Source organism: Salmo salar, chromosome 03, assembly GCF_965601325.2.
Source record: "Salmo salar chromosome 03, fSalSal1, whole genome shotgun sequence".
Lineage (NCBI taxonomy): Eukaryota > Metazoa > Chordata > Actinopteri > Salmoniformes > Salmonidae > Salmo > Salmo salar.
The window spans coordinates 9,760,465-9,774,184 of record NC_138293.1 but is presented as its reverse complement, the minus strand read 5'-3'; the positions used below and the strand labels follow the sequence as shown (position 1 = coordinate 9,774,184).

Below are 13,720 nucleotides of genomic sequence, written 5' to 3'. Positions count from 1 at the left end.
CTCAATAGGCATTCAATTGAAAACTTCCCACATCAAAAAAAATCCCACTTCCCGGATGGATTTTCCTCAGATTTTCACCTGCCATATCAGTTCTGTTATACTCACAGACATCATTTGAACGGTTTTGGAAACTTTAAAGTGTGTTCTATCCAAATCTACCATTTATATGCATATCCTAGATTCTGGGCCTGAGTGACAGGCAGTTTACTTTGGGCACGCTTCTCATCCAGATGTCGAATCACTTCCTCTAAGCCATAAGAAGTTAAAATCCGTGTTCGAAGACTGATTTAAGCCTGTCAATCAATCACACAGCATCATCTGATCTGGGAATTTGCAGTGTGACAGGCTTTTATGAGAGACAATTGTCATCTAAAGCAGCATTGGCTTGGTTGTTTTCGTTCGAGATTTGTACTGTAAGCCACATTGGTACTTGTGCTGATTCATTGACTTCGCTGTTTAAAGAAGGTAGAGATTGCACACATAAAAACACTGACCACAACGTGATTTGAACACGCAACCTTCTGATCTGGAGTCAGATGCGCTACCGTTGCGCCAAGAGGTCTAGACAAAATGCATCTTTGGAGGGGATGCCTAGTTCAGATTTCGTTGACTGTATCATTTGGAATGGAGGCCTGGATCTCCTGGGAAATGTATCATCTGACAATGGCCCCTCGTCAGCACGTGCCTCTGCCCGACAGGTTAGGTGTATGAAAATAAGCAATGGCAGAGCCCGAATAGCTCAGTCGGTAGAGCATCAGACTTTAAATCTGAGGGTCCAGGGTTCAAGTCACTGTTCGGGTGCTGCTTTAATGTTCACCTTCCTTCAGTAGGCAGTCTTTCCATACTTGCATTTGGTCAGATTTAAAAATGGCTTTACTGCGAAAGCATACCATGCGATTATCTGAGGACAGCGCCCCGCTTACCAAAGCATACAAACATTTTCCAATCATATAGAGTCACGAAAGTCAGAAATAGCGATCAAATGAATCACTTACCTTTGAAGATTTTCATCTGGTTGCAGTTACAAGAGTCTCAGCTACACAATAAATGTTTGTTTTGTTCAATAAAGTCCCTCTTTATATCCCAAAAACTCAATTTTGTTGGCGCGTTGTGTTCAGTAATCCACTGGCTCAAAGGCGGTCAAAACACGCAGACGAATACGTCCGAACAGTACCGGTAAAGTTTGTTGAAACATGTCAAACGATTTTTATAATTAATCTTCAGGTTGGCAATTGTCTAAATACTTGATAATATTTCAACCGGACAATAGCGTATTCAATAGAAAGGAAAAACAACGACGGGCGCGCACTTGGTCATTTGCGCAAACCAGCACTGCATGCTTCCTCAGTCCACTGACAGAAGGTCTCATTCTTCTTCATTTTTCAGAAAACAATCCTGAAACAATGTCTAAAGACTGTTGACATCTAGTGGAAGCCATAGGAACTGCAATCTGGGTCCTAACCCATTAGAAACTCAATAGGCATTCAATTGAAAACTTCCCACATCAAAAAAATCCCACTTCCCGGATGGATTTTCCTCAGATTTTCACCTGCCATATCAGTTCTGTTATACTCACAGACATCATTTGAACGGTTTTGGAAACTTTAAAGTGTGTTCTATCCAAATCTACCATTTATATGCATATCCTAGATTCTGGGCCTGAGTGACAGGCAGTTTACTTTGGGCACGCTTCTCATCCAGATGTCGAATCACTTCCCCTAAGCCATAAGAAGTTAAAATCCGTGTTCGAAGACTGATTTAAGCCTGTCAATCAATCACACAGCATCATCTGATCTGGGAATTTGCAGTGTGACAGGCTTTTATGAGAGACAATTGTCATCTAAAGCAGCATTGGCTTGGTTGTTTTCGTTCGAGATTTGTACTGTAAGCCACATTGGTACTTGTGTTGATTCATTGACTTCGCTGTTTAAAGAAGGTAGAGATTGCACACACGAAAACACTGACCACGACGTGATTTGAACACGCAACCTTCTGATCTGGAGTCAGACACGCTACCGTTGCGCCACGAGGTCTAGACAAAATGCATCTTTGGAGGGGATGCCTAGTTCAGATTTCGTTGACTGTATCATTTGGAATGGAGGCCTGGATCTCTTGGGAAATGTATCATCTGACAATGCCCCCTCCTCAGCACGTGCCTCTGCCCGACAGGTTAGGTGTATGAAAATAAGTAAATGCAGAGCCCGAATAGCTCAGTCGGTAGAGCATCAGACTTTTAATCTGAGGGTCCAGGGTTCAAGTCCCTGTTCGGGCGCTGCTTCAATGTTCACCTTCCTTCAGTAGGTAGTCTTTCCATACTTGCATTTGGTCAGATTTAAAAATGGCTTTACTGCGAAAGCATACCATGCGATTATCTGAGGACAGCGCCCCGCTTACAAAAGCATACAAACATTTTCCAATCATATAGAGTCACGAAAGTCAGAAATAGCGATCAAATTAATCACTTACCTTTGAAGATTTTCATCTGGTTGCAGTCACAAGAGTCTCAGCTACACAATAAATGTTTGTTTTGTTCAATAAAGTCCCTCTTTATATCCCAAAAACTCCGTTTTGTTGGCTCGTTGTGTTCAGTAATCCACTGGCTCAAAGGCGGTCAAAACACGCAGACGAATACGTCCGAACAGTACCGGTAAAGTTTGTTGAAACATGTCAAACGATTTTTATAATTAATCTTCAGGATGGCAATTGTCTAAATACTCGATAATATTTCAACCGGACAATAGCGTACTCAATAGAAAGGAAAAACAACGACGGGCGCGCACTTGGTCATGTGCGCAAACCAGCACTGCATGCTTCCTCAGTCCACTGACAGAAGGTCTCATTCTTCTTCATTTTTTCAGAAAACAATCCTGAAACAATGTCTAAAGACTGTTGACATCTAGTGGAAGCCATAGGAACTGCAATCTGGGTCCTAACCCATTAGAAACTCAATAGGCATTCAATTGAAAACTTCCCACATCAAAAAAAATCCCACTTCCCGGATGGATTTTCCTCAGATTTTCACCTGCCATATCAGTTCTGTTATACTCACAGACATCATTTGAACGGTTTTGGAAACTTTAAAGTGTGTTCTATCCAAATCTACCATTTATATGCATATCCTAGATTGTGGGCCTGAGTGACAGGCAGTTTTCTTTGGGCACGCTTCTCATCCAAATGTCGAATCACTTCCCCTAAGCCATAAGAAGTTAAAATCCGTGTTCGAAAACTGATTTAAGCCTGTCAATCAATCACACAGCATCATCTGATCTGGGAATTTGCAGTGTGACAGGCTTTTATGAGAGACAATTGTCATCTAAAGCAGAATTGGTTTGGTTGTTTTCGTTCGAGATTTGTACTGTAAGCCACATTGGTACTTGTGTTGATTCATTGACTTCGCTGTTTAAAGAAGGTAGAGATTGCACACACGAAAACACTGACCACGACGTGATTTGAACACGCAACCTTCTGATCTGGAGTCAGACACGCTACCGTTGCGCCACGAGGTCTAGACAAAATGCATCTTTGGAGGGGATGCCTAGTTCAGATTTCGTTGACTGTATCATTTGGAATGGAGGCCTGGATCTCTTGGGAAATGTATCATCTGACAATGCCCCCTCCTCAGCACGTGCCTCTGCCCGACAGGTTAGGTGTATGAAAATAAGTAAATGCAGATCCCGAATAGCTCAGTCGGTAGAGCATCAGACTTTTAATCTGAGGGTCCAGGGTTCAAGTCCCTGTTTGGGCGCTGCTTTAATGTTCACCTTCCTTCAGTAGGTAGTCTTTCCATACTTGCATTTGGTCAGATTTAAAAATGGCTTTACTGAGAAAGCATACCATGCGATTATCTGAGGACAGCGCCCCGCTTACAAAAGCATACAAACATTTTCCAATCATATAGAGTCACGAAAGTCAGAAATAGCGATCAAATTAATCACTTACCTTTGAAGATTTTCATCTGGTTGCAGTCACAAGAGTCTCAGCTACACAATAAATGTTTGTTTTGTTCAATAAAGTCCCTCTTTATATCCCAAAAACTCCGTTTTGTTGGCTCGTTGTGTTCAGTAATCCACTGGCTCAAAGGCGGTCAAAACACGCAGACGAATACGTCCGAACAGTACCGGTAAAGTTTGTTGAAACATGTCAAACGATTTTTATAATTAATCTTCAGGATGGCAATTGTCTAAATACTCGATAATATTTCAACCGGACAATAGCGTATTCAATAGAAAGGAAAAACAACGACGGGCGCGCACTTGGTCATGTGCGCAAACCAGCACTGCATGCTTCCTCAGTCCACTGACAGAAGGTCTCATTCTTCTTCATTTTTCAGAAAACAATCCTGAAACAATGTCTAAAGACTGTTGACATCTAGTGGAAGCCATAGGAACTGCAATCTGGGTCCTAACCCATTAGAAACTCAATAGGCATTCAATTGAAAACTTCCCACATCAAAAAAAATCCCACTTCCCGGATGGATTTTCCTCAGATTTTCACCTGCCATATCAGTTCTGTTATACTCACAGACATCATTTGAACGGTTTTGGAAACTTTAAAGTGTGTTCTATCCAAATCTACCATTTATATGCATATCCTAGATTGTGGGCCTGAGTGACAGGCAGTTTTCTTTGGGCACGCTTCTCATCCAAATGTCGAATCACTTCCCCTAAGCCATAAGAAGTTAAAATCCGTGTTCGAAAACTGATTTAAGCCTGTCAATCAATCACACAGCATCATCTGATCTGGGAATTTGCAGTGTGACAGGCTTTTATGAGAGACAATTGTCATCTAAAGCAGAATTGGTTTGGTTGTTTTCGTTCGAGATTTGTACTGTAAGCCACATTGGTACTTGTGTTGATTCATTGACTTCGCTGTTTAAAGAAGGTAGAGATTGCACACACGAAAACACTGACCACGACGTGATTTGAACACGCAACCTTCTGATCTGGAGTCAGACACGCTACCGTTGCGCCACGAGGTCTAGACAAAATGCATCTTTGGAGGGGATGCCTAGTTCAGATTTCGTTGACTGTATCATTTGGAATGGAGGCCTGGATCTCTTGGGAAATGTATCATCTGACAATGCCCCCTCCTCAGCACGTGCCTCTGCCCGACAGGTTAGGTGTATGAAAATAAGTAAATGCAGAGCCCGAATAGCTCAGTCGGTAGAGCATCAGACTTTTAATCTGAGGGTCCAGGGTTCAAGTCCCTGTTCGGGCGCTGCTTCAATGTTCACCTTCCTTCAGTAGGTAGTCTTTCCATACTTGCATTTGGTCAGATTTAAAAATGGCTTTACTGCGAAAGCATACCATGCGATTATCTGAGGACAGCGCCCCGCTTACAAAAGCATACAAACATTTTCCAACCAATTAGAGGAGTCACGAAAGTCAGAAATAGCCATCAAATTAATCACTTACCTTTGAAGATTTTCATCTGGTTGCAGTCACAAGAGTCCCAGCTACACAATAAATGTTTGTTTTGTTCGATAAAGTCCCTCTTCATATCGCAAAAACTCTGTTTTGTTGGCGCGTTGTGTTCAGTAATCCACTGGCTCAAAGGCAGTCAAAACACGCAGACGAATACGTCCGAATAGTACCAGTAAAGTTTGTTGAAACATGTCAAATGATTTTTATAATTAATCCTCAGGTTGTCAATTGTCTAAATACTCGATAATATTTGAACCGGACAATAGCGTATTCAATAGAAAGGAAAAACAACGAAGGGCGTGCACTTGGTCATGCGCTCAAACCAGCACTGCATGCTTCCTCAGTCCACTGACAGAAGGTCTCATTCTTCTTCATTTTTCATAAAACAAGCCTTAAACAATGTCTAAAGACTGTTGACATCTAGTGGAAGCCATAGGAACTGCAATCTGGGTCCTAACCCATTAGAAACTCAATAGGCATTCAATTGAAAACTTCCCACATCAAAAGAAATCCCACTTCCCGGATGGATTTTCCTCAGATTTTCACCTGCCATATCAGTTCTGTTATACTCACAGACATCATTTGAACGGTTTTGGAAACTTTAGAGTGTGTTCTATCCAAATCTACCAATTATATGCATATCCAGCGTCTGGGCCTGAGTAACAGGCAGTTGACTTTGGGCACGCTTTTCATCCAGACGTCGAAATACTTCACCCAAGCCATAAGAAGTTAAAATCTGTGTTCGAAGACTTATTTAAGTCTGTCAATCAATCACACAGCATCATCTGATCTGGGAATTTGCAGTGTGCCAGGCTTTTATGAGAGACAATTGTCATCTAAAATAGCATTGGTTTGGTTGTTTTTTCATTTGAGATTTGTACTGTACGCCACATTGGTTCTTGTGCTGACTCATTGACTTCGCTGTTTAAAGAAGGTTGAGATTGCACACATTAAAAACCCTGAACAGGACATGATTTGAACACGCAAACTTCTGATCTGGAGTCAGACGCGCTACCGTTGCGCCACGAGGTCTTGGACATATGGCATCTTTGGAGGGGATGCCTAGTTCAGATTTCGTTGACTGTATCATTTGGAATGGAGGCCTGGTTCTCTGGGGAAATGTACCATCTGACAATGCCCCCTCGTCAGCACGTGCCTCTGCCCAGCAGGTTAGGTGTATGAAAAAAAGTAACTTCAGAGCCCGAATAGCTCAGTCGGTAGAGCATCAGACTTTTAATCTGAGGGTCCAGGCTTCAAGTCCCTGTTTGGGCGCTGCTTTAATGTTCACCTTCCTTCAGTAGGCATTCTCTCAATACTTGCATTGTGTCAGATTTAAAAATGGTTTTACTGCGACAGCATACCATGCGATTATCTGAGGACAGCTCCCCGCTTACAAAAGCATACAAACATTTTCCAACCAATTAGAGGAGTCACGAAAGTCAGAAATAGCCATCAAATGAATCACTTACCTTTGAAGATTTTCATCTGGTTGCAGTCACAAGAGTCCCAGCTACACAATAAATGTTTGTTTTGTTCGATAAAGTCCCTCTTTATATCCCAAAAACTCTGTTTTGTTGGCGCGTTGTGTTCAGTAATCCACTGGCTCAAAGGCGGTCAAAACACGCAGACGAATACGTCCGAATAGTACCAGTAAAGTTTGTTGAAACATGTCAAATGATTTTTATAATTAATCCTCAGGTTGTCAATTGTCTAAATACTCGATAATATTTGAACCGGACAATAGCGTATTCAATAGAAAGGAAAAACAACGAAGGGCGCGCACTTGGTCATGCGCTCAAACCAGCACTGCATGCTTCCTCAGTCCACTGACAGAAGGTCTCATTCTTCTTCATTTTTCAGAAAACAAGCCTTAAACAATGTCTAAAGACTGTTGACATCTAGTGGAAGCCATAGGAACTGCAATCTGGGTCCTAACCCATTAGAAACTCAATAGGCATTCAATTGAAAACTTCCCACATCAAAAAAAATCCCACTTCCCGGATGGATTTTCCTCAGATTTTCACCTGCCATATCAGTTCTGTTATACTCACAGACATCATTTGAACGGTTTTGGAAACTTTAGAGTGTGTTCTATCCAAATCTACCAATTCTTTGCATATCCTAGCGTCTGGGCCTGAGTAACAGGCATTTAACTTTTTGGGCACGCTTTTCATCCAGACGTCGAAATACTTCCCCCAAGCCATAAGAAGTTAAAATCTGTGTTCGAAGACTTATTTAAGTCTGTCAATCAATCACACAGCATCATCTGATCTGGGAATTTGCAGTGTGCCAGGCTTTTATGAGAGACAATTGTCATCTAAAATAGCATTGGTTTGGTTGTTTTTTCATTTGAGATTTGTACTGTACGCCACATTGGTTCTTGTGCTGACTCATTGACTTCGCTGTTTAAAGAAGGTTGAGATTGCACACATTAAAAACCCTGACCAGGACATGATTTGAACACGCAAACTTCTGATCTGGAGTCAGACGCGCTACCGTTGCGCCACGAGGTCTTGGACATATGGCATCTTTCGAGGGGATGCCTACTTCAGATTTCGTTGACTGTATCATTTGGAATGGAGGCCTGGTTCTCTGGGGAAATGTACCATCTGACAATGCCCCCTCGTCAGCACGTGCCTCTGCCCAGCAGGTTAGGTGTATGAAAAAAAGTGACTTCAGAGCCCGAATAGCTCAGTCGGTAGAGCATCAGACTTTTAATCTGAGGGTCCAGGCTTCAAGTCCCTGTTCGGGCGCTGCTTTAATGTTCACCTTACTTCAGTAGGCATTCTCTCAATACTTGCATTGTGTCAGATTTAAAAATGGTTTTACTGCGACAGCATACCATGCGATTATCTGAGGACAGCTCCCCGCTTACAAAAGCATACAAACATTTTCCAACCAATTAGAGGAGTCACGAAAGTCATAAATAGCCATCAAATGAATCACTTACCTTTGAAGATTTTCATCTGGTTGCAGTCACGAGAGTCCCAGCTACACAATAAATGTTTGTTTTGTTCGATAAAGTCCCTCTTTATATCGCAAAAACTCTGTTTTGTTGGCGCGTTGTGTTCAGTAATCCACTGGCTCAAAGGCAGTCAAAACACGCAGACGAATACGTCCGAATAGTACCAGTAAAGTTTGTTGAAACATGTCAAATGATTTTTATAATTAATCCTCAGGTTGTCAAATGTCTAAATACTCGATAATATTTGAACCGGACAATAGCGTATTCAATAGAAAGGAAAAACAACGAAGGGCGCGCACTTGGTCATGCGCTCAAACCAGCACTGCATGCTTCCTCAGTCCACTGACAGAAGGTCTCATTCTTCTTCATTTTTCAGAAAACAAGCCTTAAACAATGTCTAAAGACTGTTGACATCCAGTGGAAGCCATAGGAACTGCAATCTGGGTCCTAACCCATTAGAAACTCAATAGGCATTCAATTGAAAACTTCCCACATCAAAAGAAATCCCACTTCCCGGATGGATTTTCCTCAGATTTTCACCTGCCATATCAGTTCTGTTATACTCACAGACATCATTTGAACGGTTTTGGAAACTTTAGAGTGTGTTCTATCCAAATCTACCAATTCTATGCATATCCTAGCGTCTGGGCCTGAGTAACAGGCATTTAACTTTGGGCACGCTTTTCATCCAGACGTCGAAATACTTCCCCCAAGCCATAAGAAGTTAAAATCTGTGTTTGAAGACTTATTTAAGTCTGTCAATCAATCACAGAGCATCATCTGATCTGGGAATTTGCAGTGTGCCAGGCTTTTATGAGAGACAATTGTCATCTAAAACAGCATTGGTTTGGTTGTTTTTTCATTTGAGATTTGTACTGTAAGTCACATTGGTAGTTGTGCTGACTCATTGACTTCGCTGTTTAAAGAAGGTAGAGATTACACACATTAAAAACCCTGACCACGACTTGATTTGAACATGCAACCTTCTGTTCTGGAGTCAGATGCGCTACCGTTGCGCCACGAGGTCTTGGACGTATTGCATCTTTGGAGGGGATGCCTACTTCAGATTTCGTTGACTGTATCATTTGGAATGGAGGCCTGGTTCTCTGGGGAAATGTACCATCTGACAATGCCCCCTCGTCAGCACGTGCCTCTGCCCAGCAGGTTAGGTGTATAAAAAAAAGTGAATGCAGAGCCTGAATAGCTCAGTCGGTAGAGCATCAGACTTTTAATCTGAGGGTCCAGGCTTCAAGTCCCTGTTCGGGCGCTGCTTTAATGTTCACCTTCCTTCAGTAGGCATTCTCTCAATACTTGCATTGTGTCAGATTTAAAAATGGTTTTACTGCGACAGCATACCATGCGATTATCTGAGGACAGCTCCCCGCTTACAAAAGCATACAAACATTTTCCAACCAATTAGAGGAGTCACGAAAGTCAGAAATAGCCATCAAATGAATCACTTTTCTTTGAAGATTTTCATCTGGTTGCAGTCACGAGAGTCCCAGCTACACAATAAATGTTTGTTTTGTTCGATAAAGTCCCTCTTTATATCCCAAAAACTCTGTTTTGTTGGCGCGTTGTGTTCAGTAATCCACTGGCTCAAAGGCGGTCAAAACACGCAGACGAATACATCCGAATAGTACCAGTAAAGTTTGTTGAAACATGTCAAATGATTTTTATAATTAATCCTCAGGTTGTCAATTGTCTAAATACTCGATAATATTTGAACCGGACAATAGCGTATTCAATAGAAAGGAAAAACAACGAAGGGCGCGCACTTGGTCATGCGCTCAAACCAGCACTGCATGCTTCCTCAGTCCACTGACAGAAGGTCTCATTCTTCTTCATTTTTCAGAAAACAAGCCTTACACAATGTCTAAAGACTGTTGACATCTAGTGGAAGCCATAGGAACTGCAATCTGGGTCCTAACCCATTAGAAACTCAATAGGCATTCAATTGAAAACTTCCCACATCAAAAAAAATCCCACTTCCCGGATGGATTTTCCTCAGATTTTCACCTGCCATATCAGTTCTGTTATACTCACAGACATCATTTGAACGGTTTTGGAAACTTTAGAGTGTGTTCTATCCAAATCTACCAATTCTATGCATATCCTAGCGTCTGGGCCTGAGTAACAGGCATTTAACTTTTTGGGCACGCTTTTCATCCAGACGTCGAAATACTTCCCCCAAGCCATAAGAAGTTAAAATCTGTGTTTGAAGACTTATTTAAGTCTGTCAATCAATCACACAGCATCATCTGATCTGGGAATTTGCAGTGTGCCAGGCTTTTATGAGAGACAATTGTCATCTAAAACAGCATTGGTTTGCTTGTTTTTTCATTTGAGATTTGTACTGTACGCCACATTGGTTCTTGTGCTGACTCTTTGACTTTGCTGTTTAAAGAAGGTTGAGATTGCACACATTAAAAACCCTGAACAGGACATGATTTGAACACGCAAACTTCTGATCTGGAGTCAGACGCGCTACCGTTGCGCCACGAGGTCTTGGACATATTGCATCTTTGGAGGGGATGCCTACTTCAGATTTCGTTGACTGTATCATTTGGAATGGAGGCCTGGTTCTCTGGGGAAATGTACCATCTGACAATGCCCCCTCGTCAGCACGTGCCTCTGCCCAGCAGGTTAGGTGTATGAAAAAAAGTAACTTCAGAGCCCGAATAGCTCAGTCGGTAGAGCATCAGACTTTTAATCTGAGGGTCCAGGCTTCAAGTCCCTGTTCGGGCGCTGCTTTAATGTTCACCTTCCTTCAGTAGGCATTCTCTCAATACTTGCATTGTGTCAGATTTAAAAATGGTTTTACTGCGACAGCATACCATGCGATTATCTGAGGACAGCTCCCCGCTTACAAAAGCATACAAACATTTTCCAACCAATTAGAGGAGTCACGAAAGTCAGAAATAGCCATCAAATGAATCACTTTTCTTTGAAGATTTTCATCTGGTTGCAGTCACGAGAGTCCCAGCTACACAATAAATGTTTGTTTTGTTCGATAAAGTCCCTCTTTATATCCCAAAAACTCTGTTTTGTTGGCGCGTTGTGTTCAGTAATCCACTGGCTCAAAGGCGGTCAAAACACGCAGACGAATACGTCCGAATAGTACCAGTAAAGTTTGTTGAAACATGTCAAATGATTTTTATAATTAATCCTCAGGTTGTCAATTGTCTAAATACTCGATAATATTTGAACCGGACAATAGCGTATTCAATAGAAAGGAAAAACAACGAAGGGCGCGCACTTGGTCATGCGCTCAAACCAGCACTGCATGCTTCCTCAGTCCACTGACAGAAGGTCTCATTCTTCTTCATTTTTCAGAAAACAAGCCTTAAACAATGTCTAAAGACTGTTGACATCTAGTGGAAGACATAGGAACTGCAATCTGGGTCCTAACCCATTAGAAACTCAATAGGCATTCAATTGAAAACTTCCCACATCAAAAAAAATCCCACTTCCCGGATGGATTTTCCTCAGATTTTCACCTGCCATATCAGTTCTGTTATACTCACAGACATCATTTGAACGGTTTTGGAAACTTTAGAGTGTGTTCTATCCAAATCTACCAATTCTATGCATATCCTAGCGTCTGGGCCTGAGTAACAGGCATTTAACTTTTTGGGCACGCTTTTCATCCAGACGTCGAAATACTTCCCCCAAGCCATAAGAAGTTAAAATCTGTGTTTGAAGACTTATTTAAGTCTGTCAATCAATCACACAGCATCATCTGATCTGGGAATTTGCAGTGTGCCAGGCTTTTATGAGAGACAATTGTCATCTAAAACAGCATTGGTTTGCTTGTTTTTTCATTTGAGATTTGTACTGTACGCCACATTGGTTCTTGTGCTGACTCTTTGACTTCGCTGTTTAAAGAAGGTTGAGATTGCACACATTAAAAACCCTGAACAGGACATGATTTGAACACGCAAACTTCTGATCTGGAGTCAGACGCGCTACCGTTGCGCCACGAGGTCTTGGACATATTGCATCTTTGGAGGGGATGCCTACTTCAGATTTCGTTGACTGTATCATTTGGAATGGAGGCCTGGTTCTCTGGGGAAATGTACCATCTGACAATGCCCCCTCGTCAGCACGTGCCTCTGCCCAGCAGGTTAGGTGTATGAAAAAAAATAACTTCAGAGCCCGAATAGCTCAGTCGGTAGAGCATCAGACTTTTAATCTGAGGGTCCAGGCTTCAAGTCCCTGTTCGGGCGCTGCTTTAATGTTCACCTTCCTTCAGTAGGCATTCTCTCAATACTTGCATTGTGTCAGATTTAAAAATGGTTTTACTGCGACAGCATACCATGCGATTATCTGAGGACAGCTCCCCGCTTACAAAAGCATACAAACATTTTCCAACCAATTAGAGGAGTCACGAAAGTCAGAAATAGCCATCAAATGAATCACTTTTCTTTGAAGATTTTCATCTGGTTGCAGTCACGAGAGTCCCAGCTACACAATAAATGTTTGTTTTGTTCGATAAAGTCCCTCTTTATATCCCAAAAACTCTGTTTTGTTGGCGCGTTGTGTTCAGTAATCCACTGGCTCAAAGGCGGTCAAAACACGCAGACGAATACGTCCGAATAGTACCAGTAAAGTTTGTTGAAACATGTCAAATGATTTTTATAATTAATCCTCAGGTTGTCAATTGTCTAAATACTCGATAATATTTGAACCGGACAATAGCGTATTCAATAGAAAGGAAAAACAACGAAGGGCGCGCACTTGGTCATGCGCTCAAACCAGCACTGCATGCTTCCTCAGTCCACTGACAGAAGGTCTCATTCTTCTTCATTTTTCAGAAAACAAGCCTTAAACAATGTCTAAAGACTGTTGACATCTAGTGGAAGCCATAGGAACTGCAATCTGGGTCCTAACCCATTAGAAACTCAATAGGCATTCAATTGAAAACTTCCCACATCAAAAGAAATCCCACTTCCCGGATGGATTTTCCTCAGATTTTCACCTGCCATATCAGTTCTGTTATACTCACAGACATCATTTGAACGGTTTTGGAAACTTTAGAGTGTGTTCTATCCAAATCTACCAATTCTATGCATATCCAGCGTCTGGGCCTGAGTAACAGGCAGTTGACTTTGGGCACGCTTTTCATCCAGACGTCGAAATACTTCACCCAAGCCATAAGAAGTTAAAATCTGTGTTCGAAGACTTATTTAAGTCTGTCAATCAATCACACAGCATCATCTGATCTGGGAATTTGCAGTGTGCCAGGCTTTTATGAGAGACAATTGTCATCTAAAATAGCATTGGTTTGGTTGTTTTTTCATTTGAGATTTGTACTGTACGCCACATTGGT

At 41.8% G+C, this 13,720-nt stretch overlaps 12 non-coding genes across 12 annotated transcripts; 8 read left to right on the top strand and 4 right to left on the bottom strand.

The window, feature by feature from the left end:
* Positions 1-490: 490 nt before the first annotated feature.
* trnaw-cca (transfer RNA tryptophan (anticodon CCA)) lies at positions 491-562 on the bottom strand. Its single transcript has one exon. It is a non-coding gene; the product is annotated as a tRNA-Trp (tRNA).
* Positions 563-1,961: 1,399 nt separating this feature from the next.
* Positions 1,962-2,033, bottom strand: trnaw-cca (transfer RNA tryptophan (anticodon CCA)). The gene has a single exon. It is a non-coding gene; the product is annotated as a tRNA-Trp (tRNA).
* Positions 2,034-2,199: 166 nt separating this feature from the next.
* Positions 2,200-2,272, top strand: trnak-uuu (transfer RNA lysine (anticodon UUU)). The gene has a single exon. It is a non-coding gene; the product is annotated as a tRNA-Lys (tRNA).
* Positions 2,273-3,434: 1,162 nt separating this feature from the next.
* Positions 3,435-3,506, bottom strand: trnaw-cca (transfer RNA tryptophan (anticodon CCA)). Its single transcript has one exon. It is a non-coding gene; the product is annotated as a tRNA-Trp (tRNA).
* Positions 3,507-3,672: 166 nt separating this feature from the next.
* On the top strand, positions 3,673-3,745 carry trnak-uuu (transfer RNA lysine (anticodon UUU)). The gene has a single exon. It is a non-coding gene; the product is annotated as a tRNA-Lys (tRNA).
* Positions 3,746-4,906: 1,161 nt separating this feature from the next.
* On the bottom strand, positions 4,907-4,978 carry trnaw-cca (transfer RNA tryptophan (anticodon CCA)). Its single transcript has one exon. It is a non-coding gene; the product is annotated as a tRNA-Trp (tRNA).
* Positions 4,979-5,144: 166 nt separating this feature from the next.
* On the top strand, positions 5,145-5,217 carry trnak-uuu (transfer RNA lysine (anticodon UUU)). The gene has a single exon. It is a non-coding gene; the product is annotated as a tRNA-Lys (tRNA).
* Positions 5,218-6,622: 1,405 nt separating this feature from the next.
* Positions 6,623-6,695, top strand: trnak-uuu (transfer RNA lysine (anticodon UUU)). Its single transcript has one exon. It is a non-coding gene; the product is annotated as a tRNA-Lys (tRNA).
* Positions 6,696-8,103: 1,408 nt separating this feature from the next.
* trnak-uuu (transfer RNA lysine (anticodon UUU)) lies at positions 8,104-8,176 on the top strand. The gene has a single exon. It is a non-coding gene; the product is annotated as a tRNA-Lys (tRNA).
* Positions 8,177-9,582: 1,406 nt separating this feature from the next.
* On the top strand, positions 9,583-9,655 carry trnak-uuu (transfer RNA lysine (anticodon UUU)). Its single transcript has one exon. It is a non-coding gene; the product is annotated as a tRNA-Lys (tRNA).
* A 1,408-nt stretch (positions 9,656-11,063) lies between these two features.
* trnak-uuu (transfer RNA lysine (anticodon UUU)) lies at positions 11,064-11,136 on the top strand. Its single transcript has one exon. It is a non-coding gene; the product is annotated as a tRNA-Lys (tRNA).
* A 1,408-nt stretch (positions 11,137-12,544) lies between these two features.
* trnak-uuu (transfer RNA lysine (anticodon UUU)) lies at positions 12,545-12,617 on the top strand. Its single transcript has one exon. It is a non-coding gene; the product is annotated as a tRNA-Lys (tRNA).
* Positions 12,618-13,720: the final 1,103 nt, after the last annotated feature.